This window comes from Canis lupus, chromosome 32 (genome assembly GCF_048164855.1).
Source record: "Canis lupus baileyi chromosome 32, mCanLup2.hap1, whole genome shotgun sequence".
NCBI lineage: Eukaryota > Metazoa > Chordata > Mammalia > Carnivora > Canidae > Canis > Canis lupus.
Genome location: NC_132869.1, coordinates 30,307,809 through 30,329,732, shown reverse-complemented (window position 1 = coordinate 30,329,732; position 21,924 = coordinate 30,307,809). Strand labels below are relative to the sequence as shown.

The following is a 21,924-nucleotide window of genomic DNA, read 5'->3' as shown; positions in this document are numbered from 1 at the left end:
CACAGCTGAATACATTTCAAAGAATTTTTTTTCCAGGGAAGCCTAGAGAAAGAAACCATCTGAGTTTCTGAGTGCATGAGTAGAAGTACTTGAATCCTCTCTCTGTGAACAAAATTCGATATTCTCTGCTGGACCCCACTGGGTGAGAAATAATTATGTAGATAGTACCTCATCTTGTTAATGTCTGTGCTCCAACCCGCTGCCTGCAAGCTCACTCACCTTCAGCAATGAAGTGAATATTTATAAAGGGGATCTACATCTTGACCTGATACACTAATCCACACAGGCCAAGACCTCCATCGTTCAACCCAAAACATCAAGAAATGACTTCAATATATTTGGCCAGTGACAAGGGCCAACCTTCCCAAAGTCCCACCATCTTGACCAAAAACCTGGAAACTCTACACTCTATCCTTTTTGGCTGGCCCCTCTGGGTCGAGGTAACTAAGACACAGCCACTGGTTTATTTTAAAATAAAACAACAATAATCTTTCTTCCCATTCCCTACTTCAATGAGAAGTATTGTTGCAAAGGCAGAGATAATATTAGGATAACATGCATACTGCAGTCTCAACCCCAAAAGGCTGCCTGTCACTCCTGGCAGTATTTCCAGGATGCCATACAGGGCAGGGCAGGGCTCCCAAGGCCTTCTGGCAGGGTTTCCAAAAATTTCAGATGGGGGCTTCCAGACTTCCTTTCAGAGGTTTGAGGACTTTATATGAAGATTTTAGGGAATTCTTTGTAGGAACTATAAGACTTGTCAGTTTCCAAACTTCTGCACAGGGGTTATGGGGCTCCCTGGAAGAGGCCATAGACTTCTTCTATGGGCTACTCAGAAGTTGCAGTCAGCAGCTCAGAGCATTGTCTTCAAGGACTACTTCAGAAACTACTTCAAGGGAGTAGGGGATTATATTTATAGTCAAGGAGGCTTCTAGAGGGTCCTATCAGCATATGCTTTCCTCAGCCACCTCCTTTCATTCTTTCATTCAGCAAACATTTAGAGAGTATCTACCACATGCTTGGCACTGAGCTGTGTCAGACTTTTGATACATAGCATCAATGTCCAGGAGCTCACAGACAGAGCTGCTCCTAAGGCTCTTCTGCTGGTCGGGGCTGCCACCATCTCCGCCTGCCTTCAGCTCCCATGAGGCCCATGGTCTTTGCAGCTTTGGTTCTCTTCCAAGCTGAGCAGCTCAGGGTTATTAGTCTTTCAGTTGCATGGTTGGGGAGGAGCTATTCATGGGGTCTCCAGCCTCAGTGTTGTTCCAAGCTCTTTTAAAAAGCTTCCTAAAACCTCCTATGGTTTCCTCCTGGAGAGGAAATCTCTATCAACCCACCAACTACAATTCTTAGGCCCTCCCACACTTCTTGGCTGTATTCTGAGGCAACAGTAGGACCCTTCATAGAGTAAGAATCTGAAAAGGCCATTAAGCCAAACACCAGCCCTACCCAGCCACACTTTGTTGGCCTGGTAGTAACACCTTTCACCACATTTTTCATACTTATTCCCTGGAACAGATTCCACAAGCCACACCTATAAAAGAATATGTTCTCTCAGGAAACACATGGAGAGTTCCCCGGTGAAGCTCCTCCCATCTTCAAGAGTTTTGCTCAGCCAGAACCTTCTTTCATACCAGCTTCCATTTCAGCCAGCTTCACAACTCTATTCAAGGGACCGACTCCTATTAAAATGAAAATCCCCAGAAGATGTCCAGCTTCCATCAGACTATTTCACACTCCTACTGTGAGTGATCAGGTCCCTTCAGAAGAGGCAAGTGAGAGCAGATTTTGCCATTTGAAAGGGAGAGAGAAAAACAAGTTGCAGTGGATAACTGAGAAGAAGAAAGAGGCTGCTTAAAGGGGCACGAAAAGACAAGTAGATTACTCTGTTGAATTGCTGGCTGTTGGTTCAACACTGAAAACAAGATCCAAGTGAGTGCTAGAAGTGATACTACAACCAGGGGACACACTCCGGGAGAGCAGCAAGGCCAGGACCCAACCTGCATGGCAGGCAGCCTTCTGAAATGGTAGTAGGTCATCTCTCCCCTCCAAATATCCAGTAGAGGGACCCCTAAATCCATAGTGATACCCATCTCTGTGCCTTGTGTATTTCCACATCTCTCCCATCCAATAGATAAGAAAAGCCCTGAGGGGGTCTTTGAAAGTGAAGGACATCACAGAGGATACTGGTACGGTCACCGGTATCCTAGGTAGTAGGCTCCAGTGGGGGAATAATAACAGCTAACGTCCACAGTGGTGTAACACCTAACTCTACTAAGCATTCCCCAAATTGAACTCACTTTACCAACCCAGTATCCTGGAGGTTGGTCCTATCTATTATTTCATTCTCATTTTACTGTTGAGGAAACTGAGGAACAGATTTTAAGTAACTTGTCTGACGTCACACAGTTGGTATAGTAGCAAGACTTGATTGCTGGTGGTCCCGCTCTTGACTCGGCTCTAAGGCCGCACCTCTCCATGGTGGCTGGGAATTTCTCTGACAAGACTTATTTCCCATTACTTTTTCTTCCCTTTAGGTATTTCCCCCATCCTATGAATTTAGCTGCTGAAGACCCGCCCTTGGTCCCCTCATCCTCCTGGGACAAAATTTTCCATCTTCCGCCTATTTCGTCAATCCCTTCTAGCAGCCTTTGGTCTGCTACCCCCTCCCCAAACTTGGAGCCTTGCAGACACCTTCCTCCCCCCCTTCTTTGGAGCTGGGAACTGAGGCAGAGTCTGCAAGGGCAAGAGACCCCACCCACACGGCCAGAGGCCTTATGTGGTCAGCAGGGTGTGAGTGTGCTCGCCTCTCCAGCTTCTTGGAGGCTCTCCACTGTCCCTTCCCTTGCCTCTTCCTCATTGTTGCTCCTGGCCTGTCCCTCCCCCCACCCCATCTATTGTCCTTCCCTCCTTTTTTTGCTGCTGTGTCTGTTTTTCTCGGCCTTGTTTTCCTTCTGCTACAGGTCAATCTCTGGAATACTATTTTTCTCGGTTCATGTGTTCAATATCTTGCCGAAGGTATCTCTGTGTCTGTTTTTATTGTGCCTCCCCCCCCCCCTTTTTTTCTTTCAGGCCTGCCACGAGAGTAGCTCACAACCCCAGAATAAAATCTGTTCTTTTTAAACACGATGTAGAGGCCTTTGTATCTGTCTCCAGCATCAACTCTGGCACTTGTGCTCCAATATGGTGCTGAAGCCATAGGAACTTACTTTTTCCCCTAAATATGGTCTGCTCTTCACAGGTGCCATTCCTGCTCCTGGAGAGTCTACAACCTGGAACCCAGTGCTCAGCTAACTCTCACTTCTTGATAAGCCTCAGACACTACTTCCTCCCCCAGGAGGCATTCCTGGCTGAGGCCTCTCTCCTAAGAGTGCTTCCACCCAGTGTTTCTACTGCCAGAGCAAAGATCACGTGGACTGCGTTTGACTTTTGCTTATACCTTTCTTCCTTAGATTTAGACCTTTGAAGGCAGAGCTTTACTTCGAGACTTACTTCCTTTCCACACAGGACAGTAAAAAGGCTGCTGCTGGTAGCCTTCCCTCACGGCTATTCCCTCCCCACACCATCCTCTGAAATGTTGGCGCAACTTTGCCAAAGTTGAAAATTCTACAAATCCTATCTGGGCTTTTTCTACCCAGTCTCAGGAGACTTCCATACCCTTGGGGGGTGGGGTGGGGTTTCTTCTGGAGCTTCTCATGTCAACCTCTTATTTTTATTAATCATGGAAGAAAGCGAGGTTATCAGGTAGAGATTTTGTGGAGTCCTTCTAATAAATGTGTGGGTGGCTCCACTTAGAGGTAGGAAAGCTGGAGAAAACCACTGGCCTGTCAGTCACCCTATCCGCTGTCCCTAATAACAGTGTGTGCTCCCCCCCTGCACCCCCACCCCCGCCGGCCAGCACAACATTGCATTCTTTTCCTTTGTCCAGTGCCCTGAGAAACATCTGTTGAAATGCCACATTCATATGTATGTGTGTATGTACATGTGTGTACATGCATGTATACACACTAGCTACATGTATATAGGTAGTTCTTTGACATATGCAGGTTTCATTCACACACACGCACACAGAGTTTAGGAGTATAGGATAGGGACGGGATATAGGTCCTAGGTGACAGACAGCTGTTGCCAGAGATAAAAAAAATACATCATGGCCTGACAGGATACTCTGCCTCCGGGATCTGTTTATTAACGGAATATTTGGACACCGTCCAATCAGTTCACGTCCTCTCATTTCTCTGCAGGTTCCCCAACCCTGGTGGGGTGCTGTGAGCCATGGTATGGAGAATTCTCCATTGCTGGCTCCCCACCAACCAGAGCCTCTGGCTGGGCCCTCCTGGCAGAGGCAGGGTCCTACAGCTGAGCCTTCATGCCCTCTCCAGCAGCTGAGAGCTCAGTTGTCTCTGTTGTGGCACAGCGGTGCCCGGGCTGCCGAGGCTGAGCCCTCCCAGGGACCCTCCTCTCTGCTCCAAGCCTTTGTTTTCTAGTAGCTTTCTTAGGAACTTATGAGCTATGGTGATGGAGGTAATTCCTCAATCGTCTTCTTTTACATGATCTTTCTTTGCTATGTTACTTATTTTTCATTTTTTCTAAAAATATGCTTCCCGAATTTGTGTGTCATCCTTGAGCAAGGTGCATGCTATCCTTCTCTGGATTGTTCCAATTGTAGTATATGCACTGCCAAAGTGAGCACTTTTCTTAGCTTTTTAATTTTTTTAATTTTTATTTTAAATTTTTTTATTGGAGCTCAATTTGCCAACATATAGCATAACACCCAGTGCTCATCCTGCCAAGTGCTCCCCTCAGTGCCCACCACCCAGTCACCCCAACCCCCCCGCCCACCTCCCCCTTCCACCACCCCTTGTTCATTTCCCAGAGTTAGGAGTCTCTCATGTTTTGTCACCCTCACTGATATTTTCACTCATTTTCTCTCCTTTCCCTTTATTCCCTTTCACTAATTTTTATATTCCCCAAATGAATGTGACCATATAATGTTTGCCTTAGCTTTTTAAAACATTTACTCCCCCACATGAATTCTAGGGTCATTGCAACCAATTTTGGAACAACAAACAAAAGGATTCATAAGGAGGTATTTTTTCAACTCCCCACATATAATTGTATTTTTAAAAAAATCAAGTTCTCCTTGTCTAATAGTTTTTGCTTGCTACACTTAGCTGCTGTATTGCTAAGTGTATACAAATTTTTGACAACTGGGTCAGCCTAGCGCATAGTAATACTGCTCTTTCTGTCTTGTATAAATACTTCATTTGTCCGTTTATTTTCAAGGTTTTGGAAGCATTCTGTTTCAAGTAGATTTCTTGTTTAATGGTATATCACAGGGTTATTTTTTAAAAACTAACAGTCTATTTTGGTAGGAAAATTCAGCCCATTAACTTTGTACAATAATTGTTATACTCCCTTTTAGTCTTTTTATCCTACTTTATGTTTACCATTTATATAATTGTATTTTGCGTGTTTCCCTTTATTTGCATGTTATCTTTCCCCTTCCCCTGATTTTGAAATCCGGTATTTTTCCATTTTTCTGTCATTACCTGCCAGTACCTGACATGCACTATCAAATGCATGTTTCTTTACTTGTGAATTAAAAAAAAAAAATCTAAATAATCTTCCATTCCTCCCACCCCAATTCCACACATGTTGTCATGGAGAGATGACCACATCCAGCTATTCAGGCGTCCCTGGCTGGGGGCCAAGCATGTGGGGTGGGCTTGGACCTGAGACTGGGACTCCAGGGGCCCCATCAAGTCCCTGTCTCCAGGGCACTGGGGACAGTGCCTTAATTTGGAATCTGACCTTACACTCACCAATGGGGAAGCAGCCCAAAGAGTGAACAAATATGGTGACAGAGCAACGTGTTCCCAGTTCACCTCTATACTGGCTTTTCTTGCACACACACACATGCACACACAGGTGTGCAAGGCGGGTTGGCCAGTCGCTCCCTTGGGAAGGTACAATGAATCGTCAGGTTCCTCTGCCCTCAAACCATGCCCAGAACACCCACTAATCTTTTGCGCACCAGCTTCCTGCACCCTGCCCTAAGCTAAGGTGTCCATGCCTCTTCTCCTTTCCCTTAGAACCGCCCTGTGGGAAGAGTATTAGGGGAGGTTCCCCTGAAGAGTAGATAGTCCCTTAATCAGATGGTCAAAAGGGTTGGTCTGTTCTTCCTGATTCCCAGTTTCCTCACGTCTCTAATCCTCTTTAAAATTGAAAATATAAAAAAAAAATTGAAAATATCTTTTAAAATATAGGTACAGGGTAGAAAAGACAGTTGATAAAAAGGACAATGGAAAACATTCATCTCATCACCTGCAAATACCCACTGGCCCCATTTTGACATCGTTCTCTCTCCCCCTTTCTCTCTCCCCTTCCACCCCCGGAAAAAGAGTAAGTGTAAGGAACAAAGCTTAATTGTTTTTTTTTTGGGGGGGGAGGGCAGGGCTGGTTATAAAATTATCACAGTTTTCGGAAGAAATTTGTGTCTGCTACTTAAACCATCGAAGCGTTCAACAGGCTCAACTATCCTAAGTTTGTTATAATTTAAAAAATTAAACTGTCATCAGTGAGTAAATGCTTAAGTAATGTTTTTTAAAAATGGTATGTATGAAACGGAGGAAGTTTTTTTTTTTTTGAAACATGGAAGTTTAATAAACCAACCGCAAAGGGTCATGATAAAGTGGTGAGCATTGCTCTGTGTGAGCATAAGCCCTTTGGATCTTAAGAGCAGAGGTGAAGGATCTGGGGTTAAGTGACGCGACGCCTGGGAGAGGGCGGTAAAAGGACAGCATGGAAAGTACCAGAAAGACCTAGAGGGTGCAGAGTTAGAACTTGGCAGAGTCACAGCAGTTAGGCCTCCGATGCCTCAGGCCACGGGGGCCACAGGTGGGAAGGCGGCAGGACGGCCTCTACACCCTGGGCGGGGGGGGGGCTAGAAACAGGAGGCAGGGAGGAGGGCAGCGGGGAGACGGGGCCTGGCCCGCCCGTGACCCAGAAAGGCCTCGGGGTCCAACCGACCGAGGAAGGGCAGGGGCAGGCAGGGCCGGCGGAGCGGAGGGCGGCGGCCAGCGGCGGCCCCTGGGTCCGCGCGGCGCCTCGGGGCCTGCCCGTGTGGCCCGCCAGCGACAGCCACCGCGCTAGAGGCCACCAGCGCGCTGCCCGGGTCACGCCCGTTTGCCGCAGCGCCAGCCCGACTAGGCGGGGAGCAGGAGGCGCGCACCGCGTCTGACGCAACCACGCACGGGGGGCGGGGCTGCCCGGGGCGTGGCCTCCCGCCCCAGCGGCCCCAGGCAGCCCTGCCATTGGCTGGGCCCCTGCCCGGAAGCCCCGGAAGCCCCGGAAGCCCCGGAAGCCCCGGAAGCCTTGCGGCTGCGGCTCACCCCTGCCCGGTGGCCTGGGAGACCCCGCGCTCGAGGCCCCATCGGCGGCCGTTGGGAGGCGTTGGCCGCTGGGCTCGCGGCCCGCAGGCCCGGGGAGTGGGGGAGCGCGGTGCGCCTGCAGCCCCGCAGCCCCGCCCAGGCCTCGTGGTGACAGTGGCCTTATGGGTGTGGGACCCAGGAAATTTAACAAAACCCCCTACCCCTGGACAAGCAGAGCAGGACTGACCCCATGTTGTGCTGCCCCCGCCTTGTGCCCCTGCTTGTTGCTTAGGGCGCCGCCCCACCGCGGTCGAGCCCAGGGCACACCCTAATTGGAAATCAGCTCAGTGATAGGCCGGTTCAAACGGATACTTTAGGGTAAAATGTGATTCAATCGGCCACCTGCGAGCGGACCACGGGACTGTGCGTCTTTCTGCGTATCCCACTGGCCGCGGGTCCCCATAAAGCTGCTAGGCCTCGTAGTCTCGGGTCCAAGTGCCGGTTCGCTGCGTCGGGTACACGTGGACCCGAGCTCGAGCGTGTAATAAACCCTCGTGTGTTTGCATCGGTGTCGGCTCCTCGGTGGTTTCTCGGATTCGCAATCTGGGGCACAACAATGGGGAGGGAAGACACTTGTGCCTGTAGGATGACTGGGTCCGAGGCGCCCAGGCTTTCGTGGGTGACGCCGCCGGCCCGCCTGGCGGCCTTTGCAGGGACTGCGGGGAAGCTCGAAAGCCTGTCGTGGGAAGGGCTGGGGTTGGAGCTGCCCGCTGGCCGGTAACTTCCCTTCAGCTCAGGCTGAGGATTCGTAGCCGGACTCGCTGCAAGAGGGGAGCAGACCGGGGCCCCCCCTGCGGCTCAGCGGCCCAGCGCCGCCTGCAGCCCCGGCGTGACCTCGGAGACCCGGGATCGAGTCCCGTGTCGGGCTCCCTGCATGGAGCCTGCTTCTCCCTCTGCCTGTCTCTCTGCCTCTCTCTCTCTTTCTCTCTGTGTCTCTATGAATAAGTTAAAAAAAAAAATCCTAAAAAAAAAAAAAAGGGTTGCTGTGGGGGGTGGGGGAGTGGGGGTGGAGTTCCCTCCCTAGTGCAGACACTCTGGCTTAGGAGGTGAAGTAGGGTGTAAGAGGGGAGCATAGCTACAAAGTTTGTTAAGGAGGCAAACCTTTGGCAGTCCTAAGTTAGAAACCCTGAAAGGACATTAGGCCGAATCTGGATGTGGGCTCTCGTGGGGTTAGGTGGGTGTCTTTTCCTGAGGTCAGAATCTCGGGAAATAAGATACCAACTGGGGTGTTAAGAAAGGCTGATTTTATGGTCCTGTGGTAGGGGCACTCTTAAACTCCATTTTAAAAATAGGTTAAGCCTCTATAGGAATGCTGATATCCATGGTGGTAGTAATGAGAGAAGACTGACCAGCCAGTTGTCAGGGACCCAGAGGGAAGAGTAACTATCACTGGATAGTCACTACTCCTGACCCTAAGGGACACGGGGAATTAGGAAGAAAGTTACTTCTTCCTTTCTCCTGAATTAGCATCCTATCCCTGTAAGGGCCCTGGAACATAGAAACAATATTGCAGAAACAACTAAAAAATGGTCCAATTGTATTTTAAGACCTTTAGGATTTGGGATCTAATCTTGAGGCTGAATACCCTTCAATAGTCAAGGTTCTGGCAGGGGTATCAGAGTAGCAGGAGTCTTTGGTGGAGGATGATACAGATATTGTGAGGCAAGTAGTCACCGTAAATGGCAATGGCATCCCCATGGTCTGCTTAGATGCTCTTAATATAGGAGAGGTACTAGATGTATATTGTGAGTTACACATCATGTTCTAAAGTGGAAAAAATCTTTTTTTTTTTTTTGGTGATTTGCTTCTTTCACCTTTTAGCTCTCTCCTCCACGTTAACATCACCGAAGTGCCTAAAATTAGGATAAGCTGTTTGTTCCACACTGAACAATCACTGCTCTCTGTGATGCTAGACTAGGTGGTAAAGAGTGCTGGATTCTGATGGGATCCTGGGGTTGAATTGCTAAGTATCTAAATGTTGTCCCTCCCTGCAGTTGTGAAATTGTCTGATGAAGCTAAAAGCCTCCAGAACCCAAATTACAGCTGGTGAGAGGGAGCTTGCAGAGGTATCAGGCCCATGGGAGACTGGATTATGATCAGAAAATGGGCAGGGACTTGAACTGGCAGTGGAGTAAAAAGACTTGTCCCTAAGCTCTGGGTGCCAGTTGGATCCTTTGCAATCTCTGACAAGAGGACATAGAGCTGCCTCTTTAGAGCAGAATGCTGAAAGACAAAAGGCCAGTTGTTCCCATGTTAGGTGAGGATACATACCCTTGAAAGTGCCAGTTCCTAGGTTGATGGTAACTGGAAGAGCTTTTAGAGTAACTTTGAAGAAGTCAGAGAATAGGTTAGAAAACATAGGAATAGAAATTGCTTGTCCTTTGGGGTAAGTCAAGAGGGAAAGGGAATTACTTGTATTAACTGGATTTGCGGACCTTGCCTTTATGGGTAGTCAGATGATACTCTTCTTAGCTTTCTACTTGGGCAGAAACTATATGAAAGATAAGTTAACAGTGAGGAAGCAGAAAAAGCTTAGAAGGAGAAGGCCATGGCAGAAACCAGAGACAAAACCAGAATGAAACCTCCTTCCTTCTCTCTCTGTGCTTTTTTCTTCTTTCCCTTCCTTCCTGCAAACACTTGAGTGTCTACTGCATGCCAAGTTCTAGCTAGGAACTGAAGATAAAAGATGAACAAGACTCATTCCCTGCTCTGGGAGAGCTCATATGTAGTGGGAAGATAAAATCATGGCTGACTATAGGGCATGAGGGTGAGAAATGGGTTTCTAAGGACTGCCTTTTCTGTGTAGGTAAGGAGGGAGCTAAGAAAATAGAGATGCTCAGAATGGGTTCTGACATTACCTTCGTAATTGCCACAGAGCTGAGGGCGGAGGACCAGCTGACACATGTAGGCTAAAGATTCACCCCATCCTCTCTCTGGGTAGTGATACTGGTCGGGGGTCTGAAGAGAATCAGGAATAGGATGCTTCCTGTGTCCCCTGTGCCACACTCAGGCACTGTGGCAAAGGTAATGTACCTTTGTGTTGCTGTGGGTTGTCCAGCTGTAGCTCATCTTGAATTTTCTCTCTTGGTCATTATGTGCAAAAAGGGAGAACAAGGAAGTTGTGGGAGTTTGGGAAGATACAAAACAAAGAAGAAAGAAGAAACATCCTTATCCCCAAACAACAACAGCCGCAAAATTGAAGAAAAACATTTTGGTATCCCGTTTATGGGTCCCCAGAGTCCAGGAACCTCAAGGAGCAACCCAGGGATCAGAGAACAAACAATGCTCTTATAAGAGAATATTCTACTAGCATTTAAGGACAAGTTGAGGGTCTCTGCTGAGGCTAGGGGAGGAACAGAACAAAAAGCTGCTAGGTTTTCACCCTTTGATGAGAGGACCTCTTTTGGGGAGGTGGTTTTGTGCAGGTATTTACAAACTTCTTATGGGTGTAGGGTCAGAGAGTTCCCGGAATGTAGGCCTTCTGAGTGAGTCACGTTTGTCATGAATCTAGGTTTGATTTGTAAAGCAGGCATTGAAAAGTAGCTGTAAGTTTCCAGAGTTTTGGGGTAACCAGATTGGAAGGTCCTAGCTAGACCTGGGAGAACTTTCCTACATGGTTTATTCTGGAAGTATTTGCTGTTGCTGAAGCTCACTGGAGGAGGGATGTATAGTTGCTTGGCCACAGCCTGAAAGAACCTGAAATTAAGGCACTGGCTGGATAGATACCCCAACCCATAGACACGAAAGCCAGGTGAAGGACATTGACTCTTATTACGGTCATTTTACCAAATATTTTGAAGGGTGTTTGGTGTACCGAGGTCCTGTAATGGTAGTCGGGGCTCTTGGATATCTTTACTAAACAACAGCACCACATTTTTCTCATTTGCCATGGGCCATTGAAAGCTTTCACAAAATTGCCACAGTCCTTGGACAGCATTTAATGCCCACTGATCTATCTCTGCTCTATAGCCTCAACTACAAGGGTGTGAGGTCAGTAGCTTCCCCATCTTTGCTGCTTTGAGCAGATGGCCGAGGAAGGAGTTCTGCATCACCAAGAATATGGCCAGAGACTTTGTGAAGATTCTGAAATGTCTGGCTTATGGATTGATTAGGGGTTCTCACCCTGCTTTCTTCTATAGGACGTGCTTCTCTACGGCCGTTTAAGCAGATTTCATAGCATCTTGATCTTTTATAAAGTTTGGAAGTTTGTTTTCTGGCTTCTCATAGTTCCTTTTTGCTGTGTGTACTGCCTTTTTCTCAGATGATGTTGGCTCTTCTCCCAACGGACTGTTCTTTGGGAAAAGGCCAGACAATTTACAACTACAGTGAAAAACAACAAACAAAATAAACCCCCCAGAACTGTGTGTCTTACCACTTTTGGCATCTGGTTTTGTTTTGTTTTCCTTTAAGTGGTGGTTAGTTTCTGTACCCAAAGGGTTGCAATTCTAATGACATACTTTCTGGTATCCTTGCCTGGGAATAGTGCATGATGGGTTCCAATCTGTAGTCTCTCATCAACCCCTCACACTTATTTAATTGTTAGAAGAACTACTTATTGAAAGGCCATGCCATTGAGTTTCTCCTGGGTAGCTGGCAAGGATACCAGCTTCAAAACTGAAAATATTAGATGTGAAGATATTTTGAACAAGGAACAAGAATCCTGTGTTCTAGTCCTGGCACTGCCATTATTATCCATGAGAACTCTGGCAAGTCTCCAGATTTCTTTGGGTTGTGGTCTCGTCATGGGTAAAAATACCTACCTCACAGGGTTGTTGTGAGGATTAAATGTGCTCTGTAATCTGTTGTACTATATAAATATTTGCAATTTTTTATGATTTAAGAGCCATTTAAAGATATTCCCTGGCCACATGGCAGACATGCCAACATTTGTGCTATCCGATCAAGGGTTTTCATGGTCATGTACTGCATATTTAAATCGCTGAAGCAAAATTTTATGTTTTTACATAAATATTTTTGGGTGAAGAGGGTCTGTAGCTTTCACTGGTTTTCTAAAGGGGGTCTCTTATCAGAAAAAAGGTAAAACCCAGTGCTTTAGATTGAAAAGTGAGATTCAGTAATGGGAATAAATTTGCTTCCAGAAGATCCCTCTTAACATGTTTACAGTAGTAGTTGCAATGCTTTTTTGATAGTGAAATTCTTAATGTGACCTAATGATTGGGTGTACCAAACATTTGAAATTGGGACAGAAAATTTTTGGCCAAGTGGTCATGATAGCCATTAGGTTATCCAACTGTCTATAGTGTGAAGGTGGAGGTAAAACAAATTATTAGCTATGTGGCCCTAAGAAAGTCACCTTATCTCATGGAGTCTGTTACTTCATTTGTAAAGTGAAGGATTTGACCTTGAAGATTTCCAAGGTTCCTGGTTTGAATTCTCTAGGGAAGTGAGATCAAAGCTGGACTTGGATGCAGCCTTGTTATAGCAGAAGTGAATCAGGTTTTGTGTAAGAGGAAAAAGAGGGAGTGTCAGGGAGAGGAGGAGGGGCAGAGCAACCAAGAAACCCCCTTCTTGATAAACATGGCAAACAAGAGCCTGCTGCGGTGAAGAGCCAGGGTAATTGGGGCAGAAAGAGAGTTGGGAGGCTACTTCTGAAGATCCAGGAATTTGGTGGCCAGAGACTCAATCTCCAGAACAATCTCCAGAACAATCTCCAGTGAGCCAACACCCCATCTTCTCTGCACTCACAGAACTTCCAGTTCTCATAGGAGCAAATGCCTGGAGTCTTCCCTCTTCCCATATCAGGTCTGTACTGCAAGGAGTATTAGAATCCCCAACCCCACAAGAGGAATTTTAGGGGAAATATCCTGATTTTTCTCAACTATCCTGATATTATTATGACTAAAGTCCATAGTTTATATTAGGTTTGCTATCTGTGTGTGTATTTTAAAAACTGGGTTGAGGGCAGCCCGGGTGGCTCCAGCAGTTTAGCGCTGCCTTCAGCCCAGGGCATTGATCCTGGAAACCCGGGATCGAGTCCCACATCGGGCTCCCTGCATGGAACCTGCTTCTCCCTCTGCCTGTGTCTCTGCCCCCCTCTCTCTCTGTGTCTCTCATGAATAAATAAAATCTTTTTTTAAAAACTGGGTGGAAAAAAAAATAAAAAAATAAAACTGGGTGGAGGTGTTTTTTTTCTTTTCTTTTCTTTTTTCTTTTTTTTTTTTTTTTTGGTGTTGAATGGCTGGCCCATCATATGCTGGGTTTATATTCAACTGCCAAAGAAACTATCAGACTGTTCTCCAAAGTGGTGGTACCATTTTACATTCTATCACCATTGTAGTAGAGCAGTCTATCCTCACCAACACTTGACAGTCTTTTAAATTTTATCCATTGTAGGGCAGCCCGGGTGGCTCAGCGGTTTAGCACCACCTTCAGTCCAGGGCGTGATCCTGGAGACCCAGGATGGAGTCCTGCATTGGGCTCCCTGCATGGAGCCTGCTTTTCCCTCTGCCTGTGGGAGAGCCTGCTGTGTCTCTGCCTCTCTCTCGGTGTCTCTCATGAGTAAATAAAATCTTAAAAAAAAAAAAAAAAAAAAAACCTTTACAATTGTAATAGGTTTAGAGATAATTTATTGTGCTATAAATTTGCAATTCCCTAAAGATTAGTGGTGTTGAGCATCTTTTTTTGTGCTTTACCATTCATATATTTGCTTTGGTGAAGTGTCCATGCAGTTCTGTTCTGCTCTCTTTTATTATTGATTTTTTAGAGTTTTTATGTTTTAGATATAGGACCTTAATTAGATACATCATATGCAAATATGCTCTTTCAGTAAGAGATTTGTCTTTTCATTTTTTAAAAAGATTTTATTTATTTATTAGATAGAACACGAGCAGTGTGAGGAGCAGAGGGAGAAGCAGACTCCCCACTGAGCAGGGAGCCCAGTTTGGGTCTCGATCCAGGGATTCCAGGATCATGACCTGAGCTGAAGGCAGATGCTTAACCTGACTGAGCCACCCAGGTGCCCCTTGTCCTTTCATTTAACAAATAAATGTCTTTATTTAAAATTTAAAGTCAGTTAGCTGACATACAGTATATCATTAGTTTTAGGTGTAGTGTTCAATACTTTATCAGCTTTCTATAACAAGATCTTTTAAAAGCACAGAAATATATAATTTTGAAAAAGTGTGTTTCATCGGTTTGTTTTATGGATTGTGTTTTGGTGTAGTGTCTAAAAAAGTTGTCTAACTCAGGGTCACAAAGTTGTCTTCTGTATTCATCTAGAAGTTTTAGATTTTATATACAGCCCTATGATCCATTTTGAGTCAGTGTTTGTATATGGTACAAAAATTCATATATGGTACTTCAAAGTATGGCTCAAAGTTTTTGTTTGTTTTGCAACACCGTTTATCGAGAAGACTTGTTTCTACACTGCTTTGCAACTTTGTCAGAGATCATTTGTCCATATATGTGTGTTTTCATTTCTAGATTTTCTATTGTCTTCCACTGATTATTGATTTTTATGTCAATACCACAGTATTTTGATTACTATAGCTTTATAATAAATCTTGAAATCACATAGTATTTCTTTGTTTTCTGACTTCTTTTTCAAAGTTGTTTTGGCTATTCTAGGTCTTTTGCACTTCCACATGAATTTTAGAATAAACATCAATTTTAGAGTTAACTTGTCAAAAAATGCTTCCTGGGATTTTTATTAGGATTATGTTGAATCTATACCTCAATTTTAAGAGAATTGACATCTTAATACTGAGTCTTCTGAATTATGAAACATTTAATAGCTCTCTAGTTAGATTTTCTTTAATTTCTTACAGCAACATTTTGTAGTTTCAGTTACAAGTTTTACACATCTTTTGTCAGATTTATCCTAAGTAATGCATATTTTTTAATGCTGGTATAAATAGTATTCTTGAAATTTTCCATTTCTGATTGATTGTTGCTGGTATTTACAAATACTATTGGCGTTTTGCATATTGATCTTGTATCTTACATATTTGCTAAGTTCTTTTGAAGACTACATCTGATTTTCTATATAGGCAACCTTGTTTTATTCCCTTTCCAATATGGATACTCTTTCTTTCTTTCTTTCTTTCTTTCTTTCTTTCTTTCTTTCTTTCTTTCTTTCTTTCTTCTTCTTTCTTTCTTCTTCCTTCCTTTCTTTCTTCTTTCTTTCTTTCTTTCTTTCTTTCTTTCTTTCTTTCTTTCTTTCTTCTTTCTTTCCTTTTTCTTTCTTTTCTTTCTTTCTCTTTCTTCCTTTCTTTTTTTTCTTTATTGGACTGGTTAGAACTTCCAGGGCAGTATTGTATAGAAATGGTGAGAGGGAATATGTTTTTCTTCTTTTTGAACTTAGGAGGAAGGCATTCAGTCTTTAATAATTAAATATGGTGTAGTATATAGATTATTTAGATGTCTTTTATCAGGTTAAGGAGGTTCTCTTACTAGTTTGCTGAAAGTTTTCAATGCAGAATGGATTTTGTCAGATGTCAAATATGTTTTCTGCATCCTCTGAGTGATTATATGTTGTTGTGGTTGTTTTGAAAAAACAAAATAGCTCTGTGGACTAGGAAAGATGGGAATGGAGTGTTAGAGTTTTTAGAATAATACTCTGACCTTGTGATTCTCTAGGATAGGGGTTAGCAAACTTTTTCCGTAGCAAATATTTCATTTAATCTTTTAAGCTTTGTAGCCAAAATGTACTCTTTGTTGTTGTTGCTGTTTTTAAAAACATGTCTTTAAAAAATAAACTAAATCTTTAAAAAAATAATAAACTAAGCTTACCTTTAATATTTTTGGTCTGGTGGTGTCTGGGTGGCCCAGTTGGTTGGGTATCTGCCTTCAGCTCAGGTCATGATCCCAGGGTCCTGGGATCGAGCCCTGCATCAGGCTCTCCACTGAATGGCAAGTCTGCTTCTCCCTCTCCCTCCGTGATCTCTCTCGCTTTCACTCTCCAATCAATCAATCAATCAATCAATCTTGTTTTAAAAAAATAATAATTTTTGGTCTGGCCAGCTGAGCTAAAAAATGATTTTTACATCTTTATAGAGTTGGCTGTATAGTTGCAAAAAGAAGCAGCAGCAGCAGGGAGAGAGAGAAGCACATGTGGCCAGCAAAGCCTCAAGTATCTACTGTTGGCCCTTTACCAAAAACACTTTGCCAACTCTCCATTCTAGAATATTGTCATAAAATACTTCGAAGGAAAGACTACATTTTCATATACTGTATATGGCTCAGATTCAAGTAAGCCACAGGTAGCAGCTTCTCCTCATCTGCACTACTGGTCCCTAAACTGGGAATTTTGCAGTAAGAGTATAATTATTAAAATGTGTCCTACGAAAAAGCAACTGAGGATGTCAATCTGGAAATTAATTGATGGCAACTGTGCTTGCTTTCTCAGTATTTGGAAGATGTGGCTCCTTGGTTTGGAAGCAGCACTGGCTGAGACACAGTTCTTTGGAAACTGACAAGGTATGATCTTGATTGTGTGGATGTTGGGTCCCCTCACTCCCATAAGTGCATTTAACTGACACTAATATAGAAGTAATTCTGTTCCAGGCATTGTTCTAAGGGTGTTATCCTCTGGGTTTCTCTCCTTGTCTAATAATTCCTTGCTCACAGCAGGTTGCTGGAGGGATTACACGTGGTTCAGTGACTTATCTAAGACACTCCTACAGTGGTGGGCCGGAATCTGGCTCTGAACTCTCTACCATAATGTTTCTCTAATACACTGACTTGTCCATTCTCAACATCCTCTCTCCCATCTGGTCTTCCTCCTCAGGTCTTCTAGTTGCCATAAAGACTGATGAGACTGAAATATGAATGAAAAGTCCCATTTGAGTGAACTAGAAGATTTATAGCACTTTTTAAGAAGTGAGGGGGTCTAGAATGTTTTAGAGAGGGAGAGAGAGACAGGAAGTAATAAAATTAAAGAGACAAAGAACTGAGAGAGCTTCCATACTGAAAACAGATTTGAAATTTGGAGGTAATCAAAGAGCTTTCCCTAGCTTTACTTCGTTTGGATCAATTTTAACCAGTTTGTGGTTGTTCCTAATGAACTCCTCTGGGGTAACCACTGACTGCATGTTAATAGTGATACTGACTACCTTTATTTTATTTTTAAAAAAGATTTTATTTATTTGATAGAGAGAGAACATAAGCAGGGGAAGAAGCAGGGGGGAGAGGGAGAGGAGCCCAATGGTGTCAGGGTCAATTCCAGACCTGAGCTGAAGGCAGATGGCCAACCCACTGAGTCACCCAGGCGCCCCAACATTGAGTACTTTCAAAGGTCAAGAAGTGAAATAACCAAAATCAAGGCGACATGTTGTTCATTGTAAATTATTTCTCAAATCCATTCCTGCTAATGTGCACATCCCCCAGGGACATAGCTTTTCTTCCTTGGGGGAGCAGGCAGCAGTGCGTCTGTCCAGTGCTCTGTCCCACGCAGATTCATGCAGCTGAGCTCCTCCCCAGCTAGCTCCATTTGCAGCCCTGGGGGCCTGATGTAGTCTGCCCACTGACTCATGGTTCTTGGTTTCCCCCTTTCAACATAAATGCATTACTTTCTTATATATATTATACCAGTTAGGTAGTATGGGTCTCTTTCTGCAAGGGGCCCAGCATTTGACATGTAAGGGAGCAAGGGAAAGTGACACTTAATAGACGCAGCCTTTTCATTTTTTCTTGAGCTTTCAGGGAACTCCTGCCCTCCTGGGAGTCCAAAGCCTTTTCTTTTACCCTGATTTGTCCTTTCTCAAATACCCAGACTCTAAAGTGGCAACATTAAATATGCTAACTCCATTTAAAAGTGCCATTTGAGGGCAGCCCTGGTGGCTCAGTGGTTTAGCGCTGCCTACAGCCTAGGGCGTGATCCTGGAGACCTGGGATTGAGTCCCACGTCGGGCTCCCTGCATGGAGCCTGCTTCTCCCTCTGCCTGTGTCTCTGCCTCTCTCTCTGTGTCTCTCATAAATAAATAAATAAATAAATAAATAAATAAATAAATAAATAAATAAATCTTAAAAAAAAAATAGAAGTGCCATTTGATGTCTTCATCTATTGATGACTCAATCAAGTTTATTATCTACTTTAAGTTGCTTTAGCTCTGTCTCCCAGCAGAATTATCTTTTTCTTGAGGGGAGAGAGGTTGGTTCTACTGTAGAGGTAACACATCTTCGTTTTGGAAAGTTCGGAAAATACAGATGAGCAAATAGAGAAGGATCAGAATCTTCTGTAATCAACTATCCAGAGTCAACTTGCTGGTACGATTTTAGTGGATTTTTCTCACAGTGTTTGCCCACGTGCACATTTTTTTTTCCTAGACATAGGATCACTTAGTACAATTGTGTGTTACAGGCTTCTTTTAATTTTTCTGAACTCACAGTCTTCTACAACATTGATTTTAATGATCTATTCCACAGGTGTGCTTTAATTCATTAACAAGTCTGCTCTTGTCCGCAGGTCCCATTCTAGGCGAATTTTTATGTAAAAGATGGACACCCCCTAAAGACACTGAGAACAAGGGCCTCATGATATAGCATTTGGCTGTCTCTTAATGGGGAGGGGAAGGTTGTCTTTGTGGCCAGATATGGGATAGATGGGTTCAGTCCTGTGGGGGTTTCTTTGAAATTGCACATTTCCATTCAAGGAATAGATGGTGCCACTCTATGCCTAGCTCCCATTACGTAGCACTGTCCACGTGTCAGGCAAGAGTATTCTAAATAATTTATATGCTTTTATGCATTTAGCCCTCAAATAATCCTGCTAGGTGTTCTTACCCCAGTTATTACAAATGTTGTGAGTACTATGGTTATATTATTTGCTCAAGAGCACATGGTTAGGGCCCCTGGGTGGCTTGGTGGTTGAGGGTCTGCCTTTGGCTTAGGTCATGATCCTGGGGGCCTGGGATGGAGTCCTTCACTGGGCTCCCCGTGGGGAGCCTGCTTCTCCCTCTGCCTGTGTCTCTGCCTCTCTGTGTGTTTCTCATAAAAAAAATCTTTAAAAAAAACCCACATGGTTATTCAATTTCTATTTTATGTAATGAAAGGAATGTAATTATAAAATTGAAAATGTTTGGGAAAGAGCCTGAAATGTAATACTTCTGTTATAATCTTCATGAATTCAAGTTTTCCTGTTTATCTGTTACCTGTTTGAGGGTGGTGTAGGCCAGAAAATCCAAGTTCAGGGCAATTTCAAAATGTTAGCTTTAGAACTTAGAAGTGTCAGGGAAGTTCTGCAAAACATGGGAAAGGTAGCTTCCCTCCTCTTCCTGCAAAGAGTAAACTTCATAATCTGTTTTCCTCACTAACTTTTGGCCACTGCTCTTTGGGAAGCCTATTCCCTCGCCCACTGCTCTCTCAAAGAGCCCCTTTACAGCACATGCATGGAAACTTTTACGAATACGCAGGGATGTGGCCAATTGTGCTTGCTGATACTTTGAAGAAATTGTATTTAAGGTAAATACTATTTGTAGAGACAATCTAGCACCTTAAGAAAAAAATTCCTCTGAGCTGAACCAAGTTTTGTCATAATGGTTGTTATGATGGAAAAGAAAATTTTTTTTCCACAGCCCTTACAATTTCCTTAAGCAGCAACTGTTTTTTTAAGCAAATCAGGGGTGGAGCAGAGCCTTGCCCATACTGGTGAGCTTTCACATCTCCCCAGGGAAAGAAACAGATTTGAAGAATACTCTAGTCCAGAAGCAGAGGTGGAAAGGTGCCCACTTGTTGTGATGGTGTGGACAGCTGATTCAGCTTCTGTAAGGGTTCCTGTCTGTGGCCCAGCACTGAAGTAGTCCCATCTTGATGAGTGGACATTGATGACAGTAGTAACACCCAGAAGAATCACATTCCATCTCTCCCTGCCACATAGTTGAACCTGGCTAATTTTTTTTTTTTTTTGGCTAATTCTTTTACCACTAATATCCCAGACTAGATGCCACTATGTCCTGTCGTGTTTCTTGTTTTCCCCAGACAAAAATGACCCTCTTTGGATTTCCCAAAAACGCTTGTCACATGCCCTCATGCCTTGATTTATTAGCTTCTAAACTGAGTTCTTTGAGAGCAGAAACTAAGACTCCTCTTTGGCGTTACAGTACCTAGTAGCAGGTTATGAACTAAATTGTTGAAATCTAATACCAAGGAAGATGGTGACATGACATCTGTCTGTGGGAGGTTTTCACTTCAGTTTCCCCAGGACTACCCTTTATCCTATGCTTTGTCTCCCAAATGGCAGTGACCATCTGGTCCTAAATTCTTTAACTTGGTCAAGGCTTTTCAGACTTCCTATAGAGACATCAGAAATACTAACATTTTGCTAGCTTGTATCCCTCAAGATCTGGAGATTTGGTGGAAGTTGAAATTTTGGGGGATTTCTCAAAAATCCATTTACATTTTATATTTTGTATGTCCTACAACGTCTGAAAAGTTTTCTCCTAAAACTTCTGAAAAATATTCATAAATTCACAGTTCCAGAGAGGGTAGTTTGAGAAGCATGGTGCTAATTACAACCCGTTGTGAGCCCCTTCCTAGTAAGGCATCGGATGGCGCTCCTGGAATTTCTGAATGAGGAATTCCTGAAGCCTGGAAATTAGATTTGGGGGGCAGTCTTCCGGCAGCAATCTGCCTAGCAAAAAGTTGTTACTGTTAGGGACTTAGACATAATTTAAGCCCAAGTTTTGCTCTGGTAATTGCTGATAAATTGCTGAAAAAATGCCTCATATCTTGCTAAGAAGACAAAATTGTGATTGAGATGTATCTACGTGCTCTCTGAAGTTCTGTATATATCACCTAACATTTTTTAAAAAGATTTTATTTATCCACGAGAGACAGAGAGACAGAGACACAGGCAGAGGGAGAAGCAAGCTCCATGCAGGGAGCCGGACTTGGGACTCTATCCTGGGACTCCAGGATCACCACCTGAGCTGAAGGGGGTGCTAAACCACAGAGCCACCCAGGCTGCCCTATATCACCCAACATTATTTAAAAAGTGTACGCAGATTTAGATTGATTTGCAGGAATTGTAAACCAGTTTGTGCTTTTCAGTACAAACCTCTCAGGTTGGAGCAACCATCGACTACATCTTGATTTTGGGCACTGACTAGCATTGAAAATCAAGAAACAAATTAACCAAAGACAAAACTATATTTTAAGATACAAGATTTTCTTAAGATTATCTTAAGATATACTGATTTTCCTCCTTGGGAATAGGTCAGAATACTGACAAATGTTCAGTTGAGCTGAAGTCACCAGCTAGTGTGTAGGTGCAGTGGGGCAGCTCCTGTGCAGCAACCCTGTGACAGGTCCAAGGGCTTTTCCCAGAAGAAGGCATTAATGGCTTTCTACAAAAATGCAGTGTTTCCTTAACTTGCTGGGGGGTTGATAGATTTCAATGATAGAGATTTGATACTTATATTAGTTGTGTAGGGTGCATTTTTGCCTTGCAGCACCCAGAGTTCATCTGGCTGTCATTTGTCAACCGACTGCACTTTTCAATTGTTGTCGTATGAAAGCACCAAGTGAAACTGTA

The 21,924-nt window shown here is 44.0% G+C and overlaps 1 protein-coding gene and 1 pseudogene across 1 annotated transcript in view; one reads left to right on the top strand and one right to left on the bottom strand.

Moving 5' to 3' along the window:
• Positions 1-4,591: 4,591 nt before the first annotated feature.
• LOC140623401 (U6 spliceosomal RNA) lies at positions 4,592-4,689 on the bottom strand (annotated as a pseudogene).
• A 2,806-nt stretch (positions 4,690-7,495) lies between these two features.
• Positions 7,496-21,924, top strand: part of LOC140623045 (C2 calcium-dependent domain-containing protein 4A-like) — a 66,276-nt gene continuing 51,847 nt past the window's right edge. Inside the window, exons 1-2 of the transcript XR_012022723.1 lie at positions 7,496-13,196; positions 16,801-16,871. The gene's annotated coding sequence lies outside the window, so the exon portion shown is untranslated. The remainder of the gene's footprint in view (positions 13,197-16,800; positions 16,872-21,924) is intronic.